The 21,258-nt window shown below is 43.6% G+C and overlaps 1 long non-coding RNA gene and 1 pseudogene across 2 annotated transcripts in view; both read right to left on the bottom strand.

Annotated features, from left to right (window-relative positions):
* LOC145793679 (uncharacterized) overlaps positions 1–21,258 on the bottom strand; it is a 258,720-nt pseudogene that overhangs the window by 96,017 nt on the left and 141,445 nt on the right. The window lies entirely within an intron of this gene.
* On the bottom strand, positions 238–1,178 carry LOC145792422 (uncharacterized). Its single transcript, XR_014331826.1, has 3 exons — positions 1,055–1,178; positions 869–967; positions 238–388 (listed from the first exon to the last, which is right to left on the bottom strand). It is a non-coding gene; the product is annotated as an uncharacterized LOC145792422 (long non-coding RNA).

Raw genomic sequence — 21,258 nt, forward strand, 5'->3', positions numbered from 1 at the left:
CAAAAATCTACCTGCCGCAGTACAAAGTATCTTGACTAGCAACAAAAAGGAAAAGTACAAGAAAGAGAAGAAAAACAACAAAAATCTATGTCAAGTGACTCCGAGGGCTATCAGTCTGTCCTAGAGCATCATCAGCATCGTCATCAGAGCCCGAGCTAGTGCCGCCTCCGGTCTCCTCCTCCGATGACTCCACCTCCGACTCTGCCTCCGCCTCCGACTCGTCATCATCATCATCGTCATCATCAGGGACGGAAGCCCGCGAACTACTCCCGGCATGAGTGCGCCCCGCCTTGGAGCGGGGGAATACTCTGCCCTCCTCATCTCTCCCTCGGGCGGGGACGGAAGGTCCAGCTGGAGCACCTCCTACCACGGGAATCTGGAAGGGAGGCTGAAAAATCACAAAGGGCAAAAACATCAGAATAATGTGAGCAGTGTATCAATGCAGTATACAGTGTGAGAATGCCGTGAGCAGTTTATCAGTGCAGAATGCAGTGCATGGGTACAGTGTGAGAATGCCGAAGGCAGTATATCAGTGCAGAATGCAGTGTATGGGTATAGTCTGAGAATGCCGAAGGCAGCATATCAGTGCAAAATGCAGTGTATGGGTACAGTGTGTGAATACTGTGGATAGTTTATCAGTGCAGAATGCAGTGTATGAGTACAGTGTGTGAATGCCGTGAGTAGTTTATCGGTGCAGAATGCGGTGTATGAGTACAGTGCATGAATGCCGTGAGCAGTTTATCAGTGCAGAATGCAGTGTATGTAGTGTATCAGACGCTGTGAGATCAGTGTATCAGGTGTTGTGCCGTGCATCAGATTACGTGAATCAGCTTGTGAGTGATTTGAGGCCGTGATCAGAAGAACATACCGGAATGCTGTAGAGGGCCAGGAGATCAAAGGTCCGCTGTAGCATCCCCATCATGGAGGCATTCATCTCCAATGACTGCCGGGTGTACTCAGAAGAAGCCTGCAAAAATATTAGATGCATTAATATTCTGTGGAATATCAAATAAACTGAAATGAAATGACTGTACAAAAATGCAGTAATACATACCGGAGGCAAGTCGGGGACACCGACAAACTCGTGATCAGCTGGCGGAGGGGCGAAGGGGATCTGATAGGTCGCCCCACCCTGCCCTCGGAAAGTCAATGAAGTGGGCAGAACAGGCCAACCGCTCACCTGTCCCCCCTGAACTCTGCCCCTGCCACGGACTCGGGCCCTCCTCGAAGCTCTTGCTCCAGCTCCTGCTCCTGTCCTAGCCGCTGGTGCCACGGGCCTAGCTCCCTCAGCTCGACGGCCGCTGCTCAGAGACCGCATAATGTACGTCTGCACGTACTCTCGATAGTCGCCGATGCCTCTGAAGCGGGTCGCCTCCCAGCCGATAGTATAATCGGCCATCTGCTCGGTAGTGAGCTGCTCGGTCTCCCTCATGTCCTCAGGAGGGTGAACCGGGACTATCTGCTCTAGTAACCCTAGGGTCTGGCGTAGGAAACGCTCACCCAGGTACCAAGCCCGACAGACCGGGCCCTCCAGTAAGATCTGGAAACGTGAGGTCTCATCGGCATAGGCAAACCGATCCCGCATCATGGTTGGCAAAGGAGCCCAAGGCTGCCAGGTGATCTGAAAATGCAATACAGTTTGTATCTACTGTTATATGCAGTGGAAAGGCGAAGCTTAAATGAACTGCAAGTAAAACATACCTCCGCGGGGGTAATGGTGTCGAAGAAGCGGTGGAAGAAGCTGAAAGTCTCTCGCGGCCTCCGGGTGCATCTCCCGTCAAAGCGACGCGAAAAAGAGACGACCAGAGGAGTCTCCGTGACTGGCACGGGTGAGAGCCTAGGAAAGTAGGCGTAAACCCACAACTGCAGAGAAAACATCAATATGATTATCAGATAAAGCAAAATACAGAATAAAGCAGAAATGGCAGGGCCGTGTGTTGTGCAGTGTATTGTATATTGTGTACAGTGTGAGCAGTGTACAGTCAGTGTAAAGCAGAATGTATGTGTGTGCCGTGTGTACAGTATACAGCAAGTATAAAGCCGACTACAGTGTGTACAGTGTACAGAAAATATAGGACAGAAATGAAAGGCAGAAAAAAGAAACGTACCTCCCAAGCCCGCCAGTAGCCTCTGAGCAACTGTCCGCTGCCACGGGAAGCTGAGCTCATATATCCGTAGAGAGTGGCCAGAGCGGCACCACCCCAGTCGTAATGCAAGATCCGCCTGACGTCCACCAGTGCGCTGAGCAGGCAGAGAGGCACTGTGTTCGCCCGGTCGGCGAAAATGGTCGTCCCAAACAAGAACATGAGGAAGCCGCGTGCGTATCTCTCCACGGCCTCCGGAGTCGTCGGGGCAGCATCAACAAGGGTGGGCTGGACCCTGAACTGCACCTCGAACCCGGAGTATCGGACATAGCCTGGACGCGCGAGAGGTGGCACCTCACCGAGCAGATAGATTTGAGCGGCAGTCCGCTCGTCCATGTCAGTATCAAAGGGGATCGGATCACCCCCTACCCCGATGCCTGTGAGCATCGAGAAATCGTAAGGGGTCATCGTCATGTCCCCTGCCGCGGAGAAATAGAATGAATCGGTGGTGTCCCACCACCTCTCCACTAGGGTGGCGAGCAAGGGCCTGCAGGTCGTGAGTCTGGATAGTCCTCTGCAGAATGCGCTGAAGCCCGCCTGGTCCACTATGCGACGGACCGCATCGGGAAGCTCGGCATACCAGTCCCGGGCGCCGATGTTCCCATACCCACAGATGGTATGGGAATCCCCCTGTAAATCAAAAGCAACAATTGCAAGGCAATATTCAAAATGCAGTTTTAAGAAGCTTACAATGAACTACAACGTGTGATGTGTTAGCGCGTTCGGGTGGTTCAGTACAGTATAGCATGTGTGCATATTTTCAGACTCAAGCAAATACCGGGTGTCGGTGTGCTTACAGTGAACTACAACGTGTGATGCGTCAGCATGTTCGGGTAGTTCAGTACAGTATAGCATGTGTGCATATTTTCAGACTCAAGCAAATACTGGGTACCAGTGTGTATGCAGTGAAATACAGGGTGCGCCGTGTGTTTGGGTGATTCAGGGCTAGTGTAGTGTGTGTGCATGTGTCAGTCTCAAGCAGGTATCAGTTGTACGAATGTTTACAATCAACTACAGTATACAGGGTATCTGAGCTAAAGCAATTAAAGAGTACAACCAGCTACGACAGTTTTGTATTCTACATTGCAGAAAGTAAAGCAAAGAAAAGAGAGTTACCTCGGAAGCGCCGAAGGATAGGTGGGAGGTAGGCTCACGTAGTAATAGCTCGGGTGGCATGTGCCTCTCGAAGCTCCGAAACTGGCGCAGTCCGTCAGGGGGCAGAACATGAATCATCGGCCGGTAGGTCGCCGGGTCGAACGGGCGCTCGCTCAAAGGTAGGAGCTCGACCCCGGGATCCATCTCGTGATCCGGGGGAGTCCCACCGCGTGGAATGTCATCCGCCATGTCAAGAATGATGAGAAAATAGCCGGAGGGAGGAAAACCGGGCTAGAATATGGAAAGTCAACCGAAAAGTCAACCCCCGAGAAGGTCGAAAATGGCCGAAAAGGCTGGGATGTGAAAAGAGTACGGAAATCAAGAGGAAAACGGGGGGAACAAACCCCAAAAAGGTGGGAACGGCAAAAGAGGCACCGAAACAAAGATTTGTTCGGTTGAAAATGTCCGAAACGCGAAGAAAATCGCGAATCCGACGACGAAACGGGCGTAGAACGCGAAGAAACGGAGAAAAGAGAAGAGGAAAACACTCTAGAGAGAGAGGGTGTGGAATTTCGGCAAAGGAGGAAGTGAGAAATAGGGTTTAGAAACCCTATTTTAAAACACCCATGGTGAAATGTCGAATCTGCCCCGACTCAGGAGCCTTTTGCCGGTCGGCAACATTTTGTGCCGGTCGGCAGAATATTTTGCCGATGAAATTATTTTGCAGCCGGTGGACAGCTGGTGGCTTCCCCTCCCGGCTGGTGGTGTTCCCACAACCTTGTCTAGGCCATATGAGTAGTTTTTGGTCTTCATAGCTCAAGAAAGTGCAAGAAAGTGTATCTCCGACGCTCAACCGGCCTCCGTTTTGACCTCGGACCGCGTCTTCTGTGCGCAGCACTCCAACTCATACAATGTTGTATCCTTTGGTATCCTTTTTGCCTTTTACAAGATCCAAAAGTTGCCCCGTGTGCGTTGCACGCGTTCATCGCACTATTTCGGTGCATTACATCGCGCTATTTCGGTGCATTACATCACGTTATCATGCGCCTCATAGTTGCATTGTTATGCACATACTACATGCGTTGTAACACGCACCCCTTGCATTGTCATGCACATCTCTCATGCATTGTCATTGCATTTTTATTACAAGCATAGTCATGTATTTCAATACATACGTCGCCACGCGCATCGTTCGCGTTGCCGTGCATTCCCTTACCATGCATTGTCATGCCTTCCGAAACACGTGCGTTGTTACGCATTTAAGCTCATTTGCATCATTTTACATTCCGTGTGGCATGCGTGTCAAACTTGCATCATTTTGCATCTTATGAGGCATGCGTGTCTCATTTGTATCATTTTGCATCTTATGAGGCATGCGTGTCTCATTTGTATCATTTTGAATCTTATGAGGCATGCGTGTCTCATTTGTATCATTTTGCATCTTATGAGGCATGCGTGTCTCATTTGTATCATTTTGCATCTGATGAGGCATGCATGTCTCATTTGTATCATTTTGCATCTCATGAGGCATGCGTATCTCATTTGTATCATTTTGCATCTTATGAGGCATGCGTGTCTCATTTGTATCATTTTGCATCTTATGAGGCATGCGTGTCTCATTTGTATCATTTTGCATCTTATGAGGCATGCGTGTCTCATTTGTATTATTTCTCATTTTCATCGGCATGCGTGTCTCATTTTCATCGGCATGTATGCCTCATTTCCATTGGCATGCGTGTCTCATTTCCATTGGCATGTGTGCCCCATTTTCATTGGCACGTGTGCCTCATTTTCATCGGCACGTGTGCCTCATTTTCATCGACACGTGTGCCTCATTTTCATCAGCATGTGTGCCTCACTTTCATCGGCATGCGTGTCTCATTTCCATTGGCATGTGTGCCCCATCTTCATCAGCATGCGTGCCTCATTTTCATTGGCATGTGTGCCCTATCTTCATCAGCATGCGTGTCTCATTTCCATTGGCATGCGTGTCACATTTTCGTTGGCATGTGTGTCGTCATTTGCATTGGCATGCGTGCCTCATTTGCATTGTCTTACATTCCTTGCGACCTGCGTTGTCTTGCTTTCATTTGCATTGTCATGCATGTTGCTAACGACATTGTACCTGTTAAGTTTGTTTTCTTTGCAGGCACGATATTGTATGTACGGTTCATTTGAGGCTGGAGCGACCAGACGAACCGCACAGGTACTACACGGTCTAGGAGACCTTAAATCCTCGGAAGGTGCAAGACCTTTAGTGCATTGATGTGCACAGTCCATTTACATTGTCATGTATCTTAAAAGCCGCGCGTTGTCGCGCACTTCAAAATCATGCATCATCATGCATTTGCATTGCAAAAACAAAAACAAAAACAAAAAAAAACATGCATTGTCATGCATCATCGTAAATAGTTGCATTGTCATGCATCATTAGAATATAGTGTATATTGCATTGTTATTTGCATGCATTCACTGCATCACCTTCCATCTATGGCTCGCGCCTTACCATGATTGAGCTTGGTCCGGTATGTGCCCATACTTTTCACGTCAAAACATAGTTCAGTGGACCGTTCTATGTTAGACGCGGCTTGTACGTGTACATGCCCTTCCTAGGCAATGATTTGGTTTGGCCTGCGTGCCTTATCCATCGTATCTTTCCCATCCCAGTATATATTGCATTGTTATTTACATGCATTCACTGCATCACCTTCCATCTATGGCTCGCGCCTTACCATGATTGAGCTTGGTCCGGTATGTGCCCATACTTCTTGTGTTTTAGCATAGTTCAGTGGACTGTTCTATGTTAGACGCGGCTTGTACGTGTACATGCCTTTCCTAGGCAAGATTTGGTTTGGCCCGCAGGCCATATCCATCGTATCTTTTCCATCCCAGTACACATTGCATCGTAATTTGCATGCATTCATTGCATCACCTCCGCCCATGGCTTGCGCCTTTCCATGTTGAGCTTGGTCTGGTATGTGCCCATACTTCTCGTGTCGAAACATAGTTCAGTGGACCGTTCTATGTCAAACATGGCTTATATGTGTACATGCCTTACCTAGGCAAGATTTGGTTTGGCCCGCGTGCCATATCCATTGCCACCTCCTCAGCCTATCCATATATATTGCATTGTTGTGTAATTTTTGCATCCAACATTAGGATCATAGTCCCTTCTCCAGCGGGTCGTTTTCCCACTTATGTCAATCCCCCCCCAATACTTGTTCTTGTGTCTGCCTACGTTACTCATAGTTCAGTTGACCGTTCTATGGTAGGCGGACTTGTTACCTCCATCAATCTATTTGACATAGGTGTGGTTTCGAACCACTCATGATTGGATCATGATTCAATTGCTTTGCATATAATTTGCATTGTTTCAATTGCATTGCATCTTCATTTGCATTATTTATACATTGTTTTGTATATATTGCATGATCATGAGTTATGTCCGGCTCTGTGCATTGTCTTGCATTTTGCCCCCTGCCTTCAGGCGCATATCTTGTTTGTCTTGCATGTTTGTCTAAGTCTTCGGCCTTGTCAAAAATGGGTCGTCTCTGGGCTTTGACATTCACTCCCGTCATTGTTATGACTTTCGAGTTCTGTCAAAGAGGGGCAACTGTAGACACCCCATTTTTGACCGTCCTCAAGACTTGGATGTCACCATTGGAACACTTGGTGATTACCCTTGTTTGTGTTCGTTTGGAGTTCCCGGAGGTCTCGGCTCGCGCGCCTTGCCTCAGGATCTCCGAACTCGACTGTTTAGTGTCTGGTTTTGCACCAAACACTTGTGTTTTGCCTTGGAGGGGCAGGGAATGCCTTGTGAGGCATCCCCACACACCACCGGCCATGGCCAGAGGCCACCGGCTAGTTTTTGTTTCCATCGGCAATCTATTTTGCCGGTCGGCACTCTTTGTTGCCGGTTGGCACTCCCTTTTGCCAAAATGGCATCTTTGGCCGGCTGACTACTGTGCATCTGCTTTTGCAGATATTTTATCACAGCTGTCTTGCATTTGGCTCCCCTCCATACACGTGTATGGAGGGATCTCTCTCTTTAGAAGCTTGTGTTGTAAGCTTTACAAGACAAAAAGGCTCTATAAGAGAGAGTCCTCTCTCTTGGCCTTAGGGTTAGACACTTTAGACACTTTAGAGATTTTAGAGAGCCATTTTTAGGGTTTGAGCTCTAGGGTTAGAATCCATACACATTCTATCTCTATATCTCCCTCTTGTGTGTGTTCTAGGTGTTTTAGTCCATACTATTGCACACAAACACCTAGTGCTTCACCTTCCTTTGGCTACCGAGGTTCCAAGGGGCTGGTTTTGGTGTTTTGGAGCTGGATTCAAGCCAAGGAGGGCTGTTGGAGCATCATCTGTGAAGGTGGTCTACAAGGGTGAGAAACTTCCCTTTTATTCCCCATTTTTACATTGCTTTTCTACCTATCTTAGAGCTGTTTTTGTGCTTAGTGTATAACATAAAAAAAGTTCTGTTTTTAGGCCCTCTTGATTGTTTATTAAGAGTGTTTTGTTGTTTGGGTTTGTTTGACCCCTCCTAAGCCTTGTAAGGCTCCTTTTTGTGCTATTTTGTGCAAGTTTTGAGACTTTGGTATTTGGGCCTCTTCACCACTGAAATCTTGAGGGATTTCAGTGGCGGAGATGGTGCCTTGAAGTCTCCAAAAGGGGAGGGTCACCCCCTCTCCTTATTGTCCTTGAAAGGGACCCTTTTTGGCCTCTTGAGGGAGCATCATGTTAGAGTATGTATTGATCATGTCTTGGCTGTTTTCCATGCTTATTATGCCATGATATAACCTTGTTGTGTGTTGGTTTTGGTACACCATGCATGCTTCGGATATCTACCTTGTAATGCCATGTTTAGGCCTTAACATGCCTTAGGTTGTAAACCGTTGTTCGAGCATGTTTTAGGTCTAGTTTTGTGAAGCTTTTGTGCATATTTTTCCATGTTTAAGGTCTGTCCTAGGTTGTTTGGGTCGGATTTGGCATGCTTAGTACAGCCCTTTTGCATTCCGGCTTGTTGGCCTTAAGTGTATGAATGTATAGCATGAGATTCTTGCATTGATTTAGTGGTTTGGAACTACCCACCATGTCATTTCAGTCCCCTTTGCATGCCTATATGTTCGCCTTGGATGTCTCCTTGATGCCTCATGAGCTTGTGTTATATGCTCCATGTTTTGGCCATTGTACATGCCTTTGAAATTTGAGCCACTTAGATGCCATCTAAGAGTCCCCTTTGCATGGTCTAGGTCTGCCTTGAACCTATTTTAAGTCCTCTTAGCCTTGTGAGGCTCGGTTGACTTGGTCATGGTTCAAGCCCCTTTGACTTGCTTCAAGTACTTGGACCATTTATGGCATGCTTAGTCTATTTTGTTTGCTTGGTTTGGCACCATCCTTACGTGATTTTCAATGCTTACCTTGCAAGCCATATATCCATGATTACCCTCTTTCAAATGTGTTTGAGAGTTGTCCCATTTGTGCCTAAGTGTTGGCCCCTTTAACATGTGCATGTGTGTATGTGTTTAGTCCTTTATTTTGGTCACTTTGGCCACTGTTTTAGGCCTATTTAGAGTTGCCTAAATCATGTATAAGTCCACCTTTTCATCAGTTTGCATTGCCTCATGTTTGTTTGTATGCTTGCATAAGTGTCTTGTCATGCCATGTTGCATCCTTAGCTTGCATGCCTAGGTTGCATTGCATCTTGCATGCATGCCTTATTCCTTGACTTGGTGATAGGAATTGGGCCTTGGTTCGTTTGTTTGGTTTGCATTTCATTTGACATGAAAGTTGCACACTTGATTCTTTGGGCCGTCATGCATGGAAATGCGTGATTGGCGGTCCGAGAATCGAGACACATGCCCTTTTGAGTCACAAACATGATAGGGGACATGATTGGTGCATACATTTCTTGAATTGTATTGCCATGCAAGTTCTGTCCTCTGCTGCTGTGAGTTGCAGGTTCTGCAGGTATTCTTTGCCGACCGGCAGTATACATTGCCGACCGGCAGTAAATCACCAGCCGATGGATTCATTTTGTGCCGGTGACCACAATTCACTGCCGGTGGTAATTCTACTCAGCCGGTGGTGATTCCAAGTATCCAGAGAGGCATCCTTGAGACTTTGGCAGTCTTCAGAAAGGCAGAGCAGGGAAAACAGAGGCAGACTATGCATGGCCGTGCACTTCCGAGCAGGACCCGAGCATGCGCTACATCTGGCTCTCCTCCCGAGGCGGTTTACTGCTTTTCCTAGTTTAAATTAGTTTGTTAACTGATTAGGCAATTTGTAATATTTAATTAGCTTGCGTAGTTAATTAATTTGTATTATTTATTTGGTCCCTCCAGGCGAGGGCAAATCTGTAATAAGTGTGTGTGAGTGGTGTGTATGTCTTCCAATCCCCACTTCTTTCTTCCTTTTTATTTACCTGCTTATGATGGTAGATTAGGGCATGTTTAGATTAGCATACCTCATGCTATGCATGCGTGCATCCATACATTTGTTTCGCATGCACCGGGCTCGGTACATCACGCTAACTGCATTTGTATTTCAATTCCAGATTGAATACGTGCATTAATTGGTTGCATTTCACATGCCATGTTTAGGTTAGCCGAACCTACTCTAATTGCATCTTGCATGTGCTGCATTAGTCAACTTGACATGAACTAGGATCACGCATATTTGCTAACCAGTTTATTGTTTTGGCTTGGAGTACAACGTAAGTATTTATGCTTTAGCATCTCGCATGCGTGTGAATGTTAACATGATAGTATGCTTACCATGTGGCTAAGTGCTTATATGAGATAAACTGTTTGAATGCCTGTGGGTGAAGGTTGGATTGTTTGAGTTAGAAAAACTCGTTGAAATCCGTGTTTTAGCCTACTTGAGAGTAGCAAATTCCAAAGCGCTTTTCAAAACAAACGGATATGCAATGCTTGTTTCCAAATTAGGCAATCTAGTCAATACTTGTTTGCTGTGCGCATAACATAGTAATTCTAGGCTAATAAATGGAATAAAAACATATAATGTTTTCAAAAACGGATATCACGGTTAGTAGAGGCCGATCTTCGGATCGGGCGAGAGGGGGTGCTCATAGTTGACCTTCCCCAATCGTACCCTAGCTCCCGAGCCGAGACAACTCCGGTGATGACGGACATGTGGCTTTCGGCACCGAGTCAGGGTTTCCTAAATTCCCCCATAAAAGATATTTAGGTGGCGACTCTATATCTGGCAAAGCAGTCCATGTTTGGCACTTCTCTTCAAAAAAATCTGTTTCTCAAAACGATTTGCCAGATTTGGACTCTTTGGTTCAAGATTAAGAACCGTGACACAAATCGAGTCCGAACTGTAGCGGGGTCCCTCGCGGGCGCGTCTATAGTTGCCGAGGGTGGTTTGTGAGTATTCGGATGTCTTTCCCGAGGATCTCGTTAGTTTGCCACCTCACCGAGAGATAGAGTTCTCTATTGATTTAGTGCCCGGCACCGTGCCGATTTCTATGGCACCCTATCGTTTTGCTCCAGCAGAGTTGGTTGAGTTGAAAGTTCAGCTCCAGGAATTGCTAGATAAGGGTTTTGTTCGCCCTAGTGTTTCACAGTGGGGAGCACCGGCCCTCTTCGCTAAAAAGAAAGATGGTGCCTTGAGATTGTGTATAGACTACCGGAAGTTGAATCGGGCTATGGTCAAGAATAAGTACCCTATGCCCCGTATAGATGATCTGTTTGACCAGTTGAAGGGTTCTCGTTGTTTCTCGAAGATAGACTTGAGATCGGGTTACCACCAGTTGAGGGTCAGGGAGGAGGATATTCCGAAGACGGCATTCCGTACGCGGTATGGCCATTATGAGTTTCTGGTGATGCCATTCGGGCTCACCAATGCACCGGCAGTCTTTATGGACTTGATGAACCGGATCTTCCGGGAATTTTTGGATCGATTTGTAGTCATTTTCGTGGACGACATTCTTATCTATTCGCCTTCTGAGGAAGAGCACGAGGAACACTTGAGAGTGGTGCTTGAGTTGCTTAGAGCCCATAGGCTCTATGCCAAGTTTGGGAAGTGTGAGTTCTGGCTAAGAGAGGTGAAATTCTTAGGCCATGTGGTATCCGAGGAAGGGGTGTCTGTTGATACATCCAAGGTAGAGGCAGTGCAAGATTGGGCACAGCCTAAGAGTGTGTTTGAGATCCGCAGTTTTCAGGGATTAGCTGGGTATTACCGTCGGTTTGTGAAAGATTTCTCCAGGCGAGCTTCGCCGTTGACTAGATTGACGCGGAAAGGGGTCAAGTTTGTATGGAGTGAGACTTGTGAAAAGTCGTTCCAAGAGTTGAAGGTTAGGTTGACCACCGCTCCGGTTTTGATTATTCCGGAGAGAGGGTTGGGTTACGCGGTGTATTGTGATGCCTCACGAGAGGCTTTGGGTTGTGTGTTGATGCAAGAAGGGAAAGTGGTTGCTTATGGCTCACGTTAGTTGAAAATTCAAGAGAAAAATTACCCTACACACGACCTAGAGTTAGCAGCAGTGATCTTTGCCTTGAAAATTTGGAGGCACTACCTTTATGGTGAGAGGTTTGAGGTGTTCTCAGACCACAAGAGTTTGAAGTACCTGTTTACCCAGAGGGACTTGAATTTGAGGCAGAGGAGATGGATGGAGTTCATTGAGGACTACGATTTTGAGTTGCACTATCACCCGGGAAAGGCCAATGTTGTGGCCGATGCCCTTAGTAGGAAATCCATTAGTGATGTAGCTTGTATAGCCATCCGGGAATGGGAGATGTTGGGCACACTTGGCGAGTTTGATTTGCTACTGGGCGAATCCGTTGAGGCTGCGGCCTTATTTTTTGTTGTTGCGCAGCCTACACTTGTGACTCGAGTGTTAAAGGCACAGAGAGGTGACCTTGAGATAGAGTCCTTCCGAGAAAGGATCTCAAATGGGAAGGCTGAGAAGGGTTTGACGGTGTATCCCGACCTGAGTGTGAGATACCGTGACCGTTTGTTTGTGCCGGAGTCTTGCCGAGAGGAAGTACTCTGAGAGTTCCACCATTCACGCCTTGCGGTGCATCCGAGAGGCACTAAGATGTATCGAGAATTGGGTCGCCAGTTTTGGTGGTGGGGTATGAAGAGAGATGTGGCTGTATTCGTATCGAAGTGCCTTACTTGCCAGCAGATGAAGGCCGAGCATCAGAGGCCAGCGGGTTTGTTGCAACCCTTGCCTATTGCCGAGTGGAAGTGGGAGCATGTCACTATGGACTTCGTTGTAGGACTTCCGAGGACTCAGCGGGGTATTGATGCCATTTGGGTGGTTGTAGACCGGTTGACTAAGTCGACGCACTTCATTCCTATGCGCGTGAGAGATTCGGTAGATCATCTCGCCGACTTGTATATTCAGGACATAGTGAGATTGCACGGGGTCCCAGTGACGATCGTCTCAGATAGAGACCCTCGTTTTACCGCTAGGTTGTGGCAGAGTTTGCAGAGTGCCTTGGGCACTAAGTTGACCTTTAGCACGGCCTATCATCCTCAGATTGACGGGCAGTCTGAGCGTACTATTCAGATCATTGAGTATATGCTTCGGGGTTGTGTCCTTGACTTTCGTGGGACGTGGGAGAGGCACTTACCATTGGTGGAGTTTGCCTACAACAACAATTTTCAGTCTAGTATCGGTATGGCACCGTTTGAGGCCTTGTGCGGCCGACCGTGTAGGTCTCCAGTTTGTTGGGCCGAGGTGGGTGATGCACCTTTGTTGGGTCCGGAGTTGGTTAGGGAGACGACGGAGAAAGTTGAACTTATCCGTAGGAGGCTTGTTACAGCCCAGAGTCGCCAAAAGAGTTATGCTGACCGTAGGAGGAGGCCTTTGGCGTTCGAGGTAGGTGATCATGTCTTCTTGAAAATATCACCTAGGCGAGGTTTGATGAGGTTTGGGAAGAGTGGGAAGTTATCCCCTCGGTTTATTGGTCCCTTTGAGATCCTTGAGAGGATTGGTGAGGTTGCTTATCGTTTAGCGTTGCCGCCACAGTTGTCCAGAGTTCATGACGTGTTTCATGTGAGTATGCTTCGGAAGTATAAGCCGGATCCATCGCATGTGTTAGATTGGACCGACTTAGAGGTAGATGAGGATGCCTCGTATGAGGAGAGACCGGTTCGGGTCTTGGATAGGCGGGATCAAGTCCTGCGTGGCAAGACCATCCCTTTGGTAAAGGTTTTGGGGAAACATCACGGAGTGGAGGAAGCCACTTGGGAACGTGAGTTGGAGGTCCGCGAGAAATATCCGAACTTGTTTATTGATGAGTAATCTGGCATTTAGATTTTGTAATGTTGTTGGACTTAAGAGCTTTATATATGTCTTAAGTTGTAAAACATTGGTAATGTTTTGGTTTAATGGAAGTATGTTGTAGAACTTACCTTGATATGGGAATTGATTATGATATTGCATATGTTGACTATATTGTCGAATTGGAGTTGTATCATGTATATTGATTATGATATGAACTGTGAACCATGTATGTTGGAAATGGTTAGAAATGGAAGAAAATTGCATGTTGATAATGCACTTGTAATATATGTTGTGAAATGCCTCTTGAAAAGAGATGGAATTGACCGGTAATGGGTCGGGTTGTTTAATATTTTGTTGTAACTTTGAATGGAGAAAACATGTTTTCGAAAAACTTGTGTTTAATTTCGGGGACGAAATTCTTTAAGGGGGGGAGGTTATAGCGATCCCGGTTGTCCCTTTACTGTTCTGTTGTATTCCGGACTCGGTTCCGTGAAGTTGGTAGTGGTATCTATCTTGTTGTCGTCCCTTAATTCCACTTGATTGAGTTTTAGGATGTTTTGAGTAGGGTTGTTACAGGTTGGTTAGGCCTTGATTTCAATTCCTTATTGTCCAGTTTTTAGGCGATCCACTCGAGTGGGTCCTCTTGCGCTCGAGCGGGGATTGCACACCTCCAGTATTTCGTGTTCCTGCAAAACTTCTGCAGATGTGATTTTTACGCTCGAGCGGCGGCGCTCGAACGGGTCTGTTGGCGCTCGAGCGGGTCTATTGGCGCTCGAGCGGGTAGTACTTTTTGGGTGTAAGTTCTGGGAGGGGGAAATCTACGCTCGAGCGGACTGGTTTTCATGCTCGAGCGGATTTACTTTATTCTTGTGTCTTGGCGCTCGAGCGGGTCTTCTTGCGCTCGAGCGGACCTAGTTTTTGTTCTTGACGCTCGAGCGTTGTGTTTTCCACTCGAGTGGGAATGTCATATATCAGTTGGCTGTGGGGCAGTTTTAAATCACTTTTTCTCATTCTTTCTCTCTCTTACTTTTCCGAAAAGGCCATTTGAGAGCTCCTCTCTCTAAAACCTTGACTTGTCTCTAGGTATTGATCTAGTAGGAGTGATTTCCTCACCTTTGGCCTTTACAAAAAAGTTGTTGATCGTCGAGGGCTATCTTTTGATCCGAGAAATTCGTGGTTTGGAGCATTTTCGTTTTCTTCACCTTCTTGGTTGGGAGTCATCATTTGAGGTAGGGATAACCTACTCCTCACTATGGGTTTTGTCTTTAAATTTTAGTATTTTGAGATGATGGGGTTGGTTTGGTAATGTTGTGAAAGTTTGGGGCTTTTGTGTAAATTTACAAAAGTTGGGGTTTTAACTATATAAAACCTAGTTGCATGTTTGGCATGGAAAAGTGAAATTAATGTTAAAACATTAATGAAAATGGAACCTAAGGGTTGTAATGTTAATTATGGAAAATTTCCTAATTACATTGGTTAATTAATTCGCATAATTAATTATGAGAAATGAGGAATTGATTTGGAAAGATATGGGATCAAAGGGTGTAGTTGGATTATTTATCACTCACCTAGTTGAAATGTTGATTATATATCCATTGTTGCATTTATTTTCTGTATAGAAATAACTGGTTTGGGCTATCGGTGGAGGATAGTCTTGATTGTTATAGATAATGCATGATGATTAGGCAAACTGAAACTAATCACTGGAATGTGTCATTGAGTATGACGGTTGAAAGAATACATTAAATTTATGTATTGTGTGATGATGTGTATAATTATTGTTTATATGGACTGTGTCGTGTTGGAGGAGATAGGGGATGTACTCCACGGTTTAGGGGAAGATAGGGGATGGACCTCTAAACCGGATGTTGTTGGGAGGAGATAGGGGATGGACTCCATAGATAGAGCTCATATGCTTATCTAGTGATGTGATGACACAGCTCATATGCTTGTCTTTGGAAGTGTGATAGTGCTCTTATGCATATCTATGGAAGTAATGATATAGCTTGTATGCTTATCTGTTGGTGTGTGATATAGCTAGTATGCTTATCTATTATGAAATGAGAAAGTGTTTAATATGGGTTACTATCTCATATAAGTTGTTTGACCAGGTTCTGAGCCATGGTTATAAATTGAGAATTGAAAAGAATTGGAAAATGAATTGTAACATGGACTCGTATGTCATGAAACTATAAAGTGTTATAAGTGAAAGTATCAGTGTTGGCCATCTATCAACTGCTAATCTTTTAGTCATTGTTCATATTTGGTTTAGTGTATTTCTACTGGGCTATGGCTCACCCTATATGGGAACATCATTTTCAGGTACAGGTAGCATGCCACCTCCAAGGACATAGCTTGGGAGGCTAGAGGCGGACACACTTTTGTTGTCTTATTTCATTTTGATATATTACATGTAAATTCAAGCCAAGGGCTTAATGTGTAATTGAGTTAGTACTCTCTTTTGTAACCAAGTGTTAACTTGGAAAGCTGTAAGCCCGTAAGGCATTTGCTTTTATTGTTAACATGTAATACTTTTGTAATGAAGTACTATGATGAATTGAAGAATGTGGATCTTTTGTATATAAATGTATGTTTATATTGATGTGTTTAATGTTATTGTTTCGAGGGCGTTACATAAAATCTTAATCTCACAATAAATGTGTGTTGAATTGTGCCATACGTACCAGTTATGACATATATAATATTTAATTATGATATATTGTGATATTAGTTATGACTTAATTATATCGGTGATACTACATGCACCAATTAGTATACTAACTAGTGTACCAACACTAGTTATGACATTATTAGTACACTAATTGATGATGTGACATAATTTAAGAGATTTTTAGCATTTATAATGTGATTAATGAGTGAGGTCGATGATGTAACATAATTTAAGATATTTTTAGTATTTATAATGTGATTAATGAGTGAGGTCAATAATAATGTCATAACTAATGTTGGTACACTAGTTAGTACACTAATTGGTGCATATAACATTATTTTAATTATATACCGGTGGTGCTACATGCACCAATTAATGTACACACTAGTGTACCAAATAGTGTTATGTCATTATTATTGACTCTACTTATTATACAAATTATAAGTACCTAAAACCTCTAAAATTATGCCACATCATCAGTTAGTATACTAGTTAATATATTAATTGGTACCTATAGCATTATTCAATTATATACATTATGGTATTAGTTATGACTTATTATAATATTAATTATAATATTATTTTGATTATAATTCAAAAGTGTTTAGTTATATTTATGTGGTGTATAGTCATGATTATTTTTTTAATTAAAACTTTAATGTTGTATTTGATTCATCGATTTGGATAGAAATTTGAAAGAAAAAATGAAAAAAGTGTGTGAAATATATATAAAATATAAGTATATTTTATTCACATTTTATCTATTTTTTTCAAATCCATAAATCAAACACAACCTAAAAAATTCAATTATAATTATTAACCGCATAAATATCATAATTTATATATAATACATACTCTTTAATGGTTAAGGGTATGCACCGTAGCATAATCCTTTATTTTATTGTGGTAAACTATACTATCATTTTAATTTTACTGAAACTTCATTTTAGTTCTTATAGATTCAATTGGTTTTTCAATTTCGTTACAATGTTGTCACGCCCTCAAAATAATACATAAAACCCATCATTTTAGACATGCAAAGATGTACGAGAAATAAATATCTTTCTATTAATCAGAGTAGCTCTTACAGAAATTTTACAAGCTACTAACAAACAAATGCCCTACGGGCTTACAGCTTTCCAAATTATCACTTGGTTACAAAAAGAGAAGAGTACTAACTCAATACATCTTAAGCCCTTGGCTTGTGTTTACATATAATACATCAAAGAAAGCAAAACAACAAAAGCAGTCTGTCTGCCTCTTGCCTCCCAAACTACGCCCTTGGAAGTGGCATGCTTCCTGTACCTGAAAATGGTATCCCATATAGGGTGAGGCACAGCCCAGTAGAAATATACTAAACCAACTATAAACAATGACTAAGATAATAGCATTCAATGGGTGGTCCGCACTTATATTCCAATTTATATTGTGTTACAGTTTAACGACAATCATGTCCATGTTACATTCACTTTCCGTTTCTTAACCAATTCCCAATTCATAACTATGACTCAAAGCCTGGTCAAACAACCTATATGAGACAAACACTCATATTAAGCATTTACATTTCACAATAGATAAGCATACTAGCTATATCAATACATCAACAGATAACCATACAAGCTGTATCAATACATCAACAAATAAGCATATGAGTTGTATCCGCACTTCAATAGATAAGCATATGAGTTGTATCTGCACTTCAATAGATAAGCATATGAGCTGTATCTGCACTTCAATTTCCGGTTTAGAGGTCCAGCCCCTTTCTTCCAATAAACCTTCCGGTTTAGAGGTCCAGCCCCTTTCTTCCAATAAACCGTGGAGTACAGCCCCTTTCTCCTCCCACACAAACAATGTATATAAACAGTTATCATATACAACCAATCAATACATGAAGTTAATGTATTATTCCAATCGCTATATTCAATAGTACACTTAATCGATTAGTTTTAGTTTGCCTAATCATCATGCATTGTCTATAACAATCAAGACTATCCTCCACCGATAGCCCAAAGCAATTATTTCTAAACAGAAAATAAATGCGCCAAATGGGTAAAATATTGACACTTTCAATTTGGTGAGTGATAAATATCCCAACAGCACCCTTTAATCCCATACGTTTCCAATTCCAACATTTTCAATTCCATTTCTCATTTCTCCCATTTATTTCACAAATTGATTCAACAATGCAATTAGGGCATTTCCCCTAATTAACAAAACAACCCTAAGGTTTCATTTCTATCAACAATCCAACGTTCATCTCATTTCTCTATGTCCAATCATGCATATAGGTAATAATAAATAAAACCCCAACTTTGTAAAATTACACAAAGAGCCAAACTTTCTCAAAATTACCCAACAACTCTAAACATATCCAAAATGCCAAAATTCAAAGACAAAGCTCATAAGATGGAGTAGGATATCCCTACCTCGAGGTTAGAGCTCAAACGGAGGAGAGGACCAAACTCAAAGTGCTCCAAACTCCAAACTTTTCAGAACAAAACGTAGTCCTCGACGATCAACACACTTTTTGTAAAGGCCAAAGGGTAGAAGAACACTCTAACTAGATCAATACTTAGAGAGAAGTTGAGTTTCAGTGAGAGAAGCTCTCAAATGGCTTTTTCAGAAAAGTAAGAGAGAGAAAGGATGTTGAAATGTGATTTAAAAATGCACAGCTGCCAACTGATATACGCATGATCCGCTCGAGTGTAGAATAGAACGCTCGAGCGTCAAGCACAAAAACTGGAACCGCTCGAGCGCAAGAAGGACCACTCGAGCGCCAAGACACAAGAACAAAAATATATCTGCTCGAGCGCGAAAACCAGTTCGCTCGAGCGTAGATTACCTCCTCTCAGAGCGTTCGCTGACAATGAACACCCCGCTGGAGCGCCGATGTACCCGCTCGAGCGTAAGGAAACCCGCTCGAGCGTGAAAATACATCTGCAGAAGTTTTATAGAGGCCCAGATACTGGAAGTGTTAAAACTCCGCTCGAGCGCAAGAATACCCGCTCGAGCGTACCACAAAAGAAACGAACTCCGCTCGAGCGCAGAATCATCCGCTTGAGCGTAACACCAAAAACCTGGGCAACAACACTAGAGACCAAAACTCACCCTACCAGTTCGAAACACGCTCAACACATCCTAAAACTCAAACATAGAGAATTAAAGGATGTGAACAAGATATATAACTACCAACTCCACGGAACCTACGATCGGAAGACTGTACATAAAGGGGACAAACCCGGGATCGCTATAACCTCCCCCCCTTAAAGGATTTCGTACCCAAAATTAAGAGAACAACACAATTATAAGGTCAACCGACCACAAAGCACTCAACCCCCGAGCATTAAGGGAAGAAACTATTCTCTCAACAAATTTGTAGTTAACTCTCACAAAAGAAAGGACCAACTAAGGGAACACGTTCCAACGACAACACTCAGGCACAAAAGACCTCAACAAAACCAAACTCTTCCCGAGATAGATCACCAAAACACCCGACTAGCGCTTCCAGCTAAGTCACTTCTCAACAATTATAGTTCCAAATAAAACAACTAACGCAAATCTTATGTATAAATATAAGGGAAATTATTTTCTTGGTCATGAGGCATTTCTCAAAGAAATTCAAATTTTCAACGTTGGCATTCCAAAACAAACTTTGCATTTTCCATGCAAAACTTAAAAGTTTTGTAAATATTTTTCATAAACACGGCGTCATTCATAACACATGACCCTCCACAATTTACTTGCCAAATACCTCTCATTGAAATGTTTCATAACGTTTAAGTTAAATCAATTTCTCAACAATATCATAATTTAATATTCAACAACTTGACCCATTACTGGTCACTTCACCCCTATTCAAGGTGCCATTTACCATACATGCTACAACACGCATTCCTTTAAATCTAACAATTTCCAATATACATGGTTCACAATTTCATACATATCATAGTCAGTGTTCATGATATATTTCCAGTTCTGCAATATATTCAACATACGCAATGCTACACAACTTAAGACATGTCCAATGCTCTTAAATTTTAACAACGCAACAAAGATACAACAAGTGCTCAACAATTAGAGATAGATCTGGATTTTTCTCGCGGACCTGAAATTCACTCACCCAAGTGGTTTCCTCCACCCCCCATTAGGTTTTCATAATACCTTACGAATGGAAAAGTCCGGCCTAGTCAGACTCGATAACAATGATAATAGTAAGACACATTCAATCACTACAGTGTTCTGAGACATCCACCATGTCTCGACTACTCACAACACTCAAACCAATATTTGGTACTAAATATCCCAACAAAGGAAACACGGAAATGTTTGTACACAGGACTTCCAGTCAACTCTCACCAAACACGTATGTAAGACGAAGCACGGGTAGGGAACAACATTACGTCACATTACTACCCCACTACTTCAAGGTCTCGCCAAAATCACACAGCATATAACCAGCAACTCAGGCTAGGTCGAGTCTAACTTCCCGTAAAATATTCAGGTTCGTAAGGCTACCACTAAACACGTCATTTACGTCTGGCCACAGCCGAACTCAAAGATTTCTCTCAAATTATTTTCCTGAAAATAAGGGTAGCAAAACTCACGTTTTGATTCAAAAATTATTTTAGTTTACGAAGAGTACTCAATGACCCCTGAGTGAATCTCAACACAGCCAACCCACAAAACCCGCCATACTCATAGTGATGGCGCAATACCCAAAAACAGAACTTTCAAGAAGCGATTCCTAAACATTTGAAGTTCCCAACAACGCAACGACCTAAAGGATAACGTTGCACACCCTCGTGCCTTACAACGCATGAACAAGGTCCTAACGAATAAGAATGATTCTAGCAGAGTGCCTCACTCACTCTTCACAACCTTACCACCTCGCTTATGTTACCACTAACCAAACTGGACGACGGACACTTAAGTCGAAATGACCTGACTTAACCAAACATCCAACCCCTCAACTTCAATAAGAAACCACACCATTGCCTTATCAAGGTATTCGTCTGGGATTTTCTAGGACTAATCCCCTTCTACACATCATCTAATAACAACCTACGAACCACACACTAACACGCACC

This window comes from Camellia sinensis, chromosome 6 (genome assembly GCF_055761805.1).
Source record: "Camellia sinensis isolate YWXY chromosome 6, ASM5576180v1, whole genome shotgun sequence".
Lineage (NCBI taxonomy): Eukaryota > Viridiplantae > Streptophyta > Magnoliopsida > Ericales > Theaceae > Camellia > Camellia sinensis.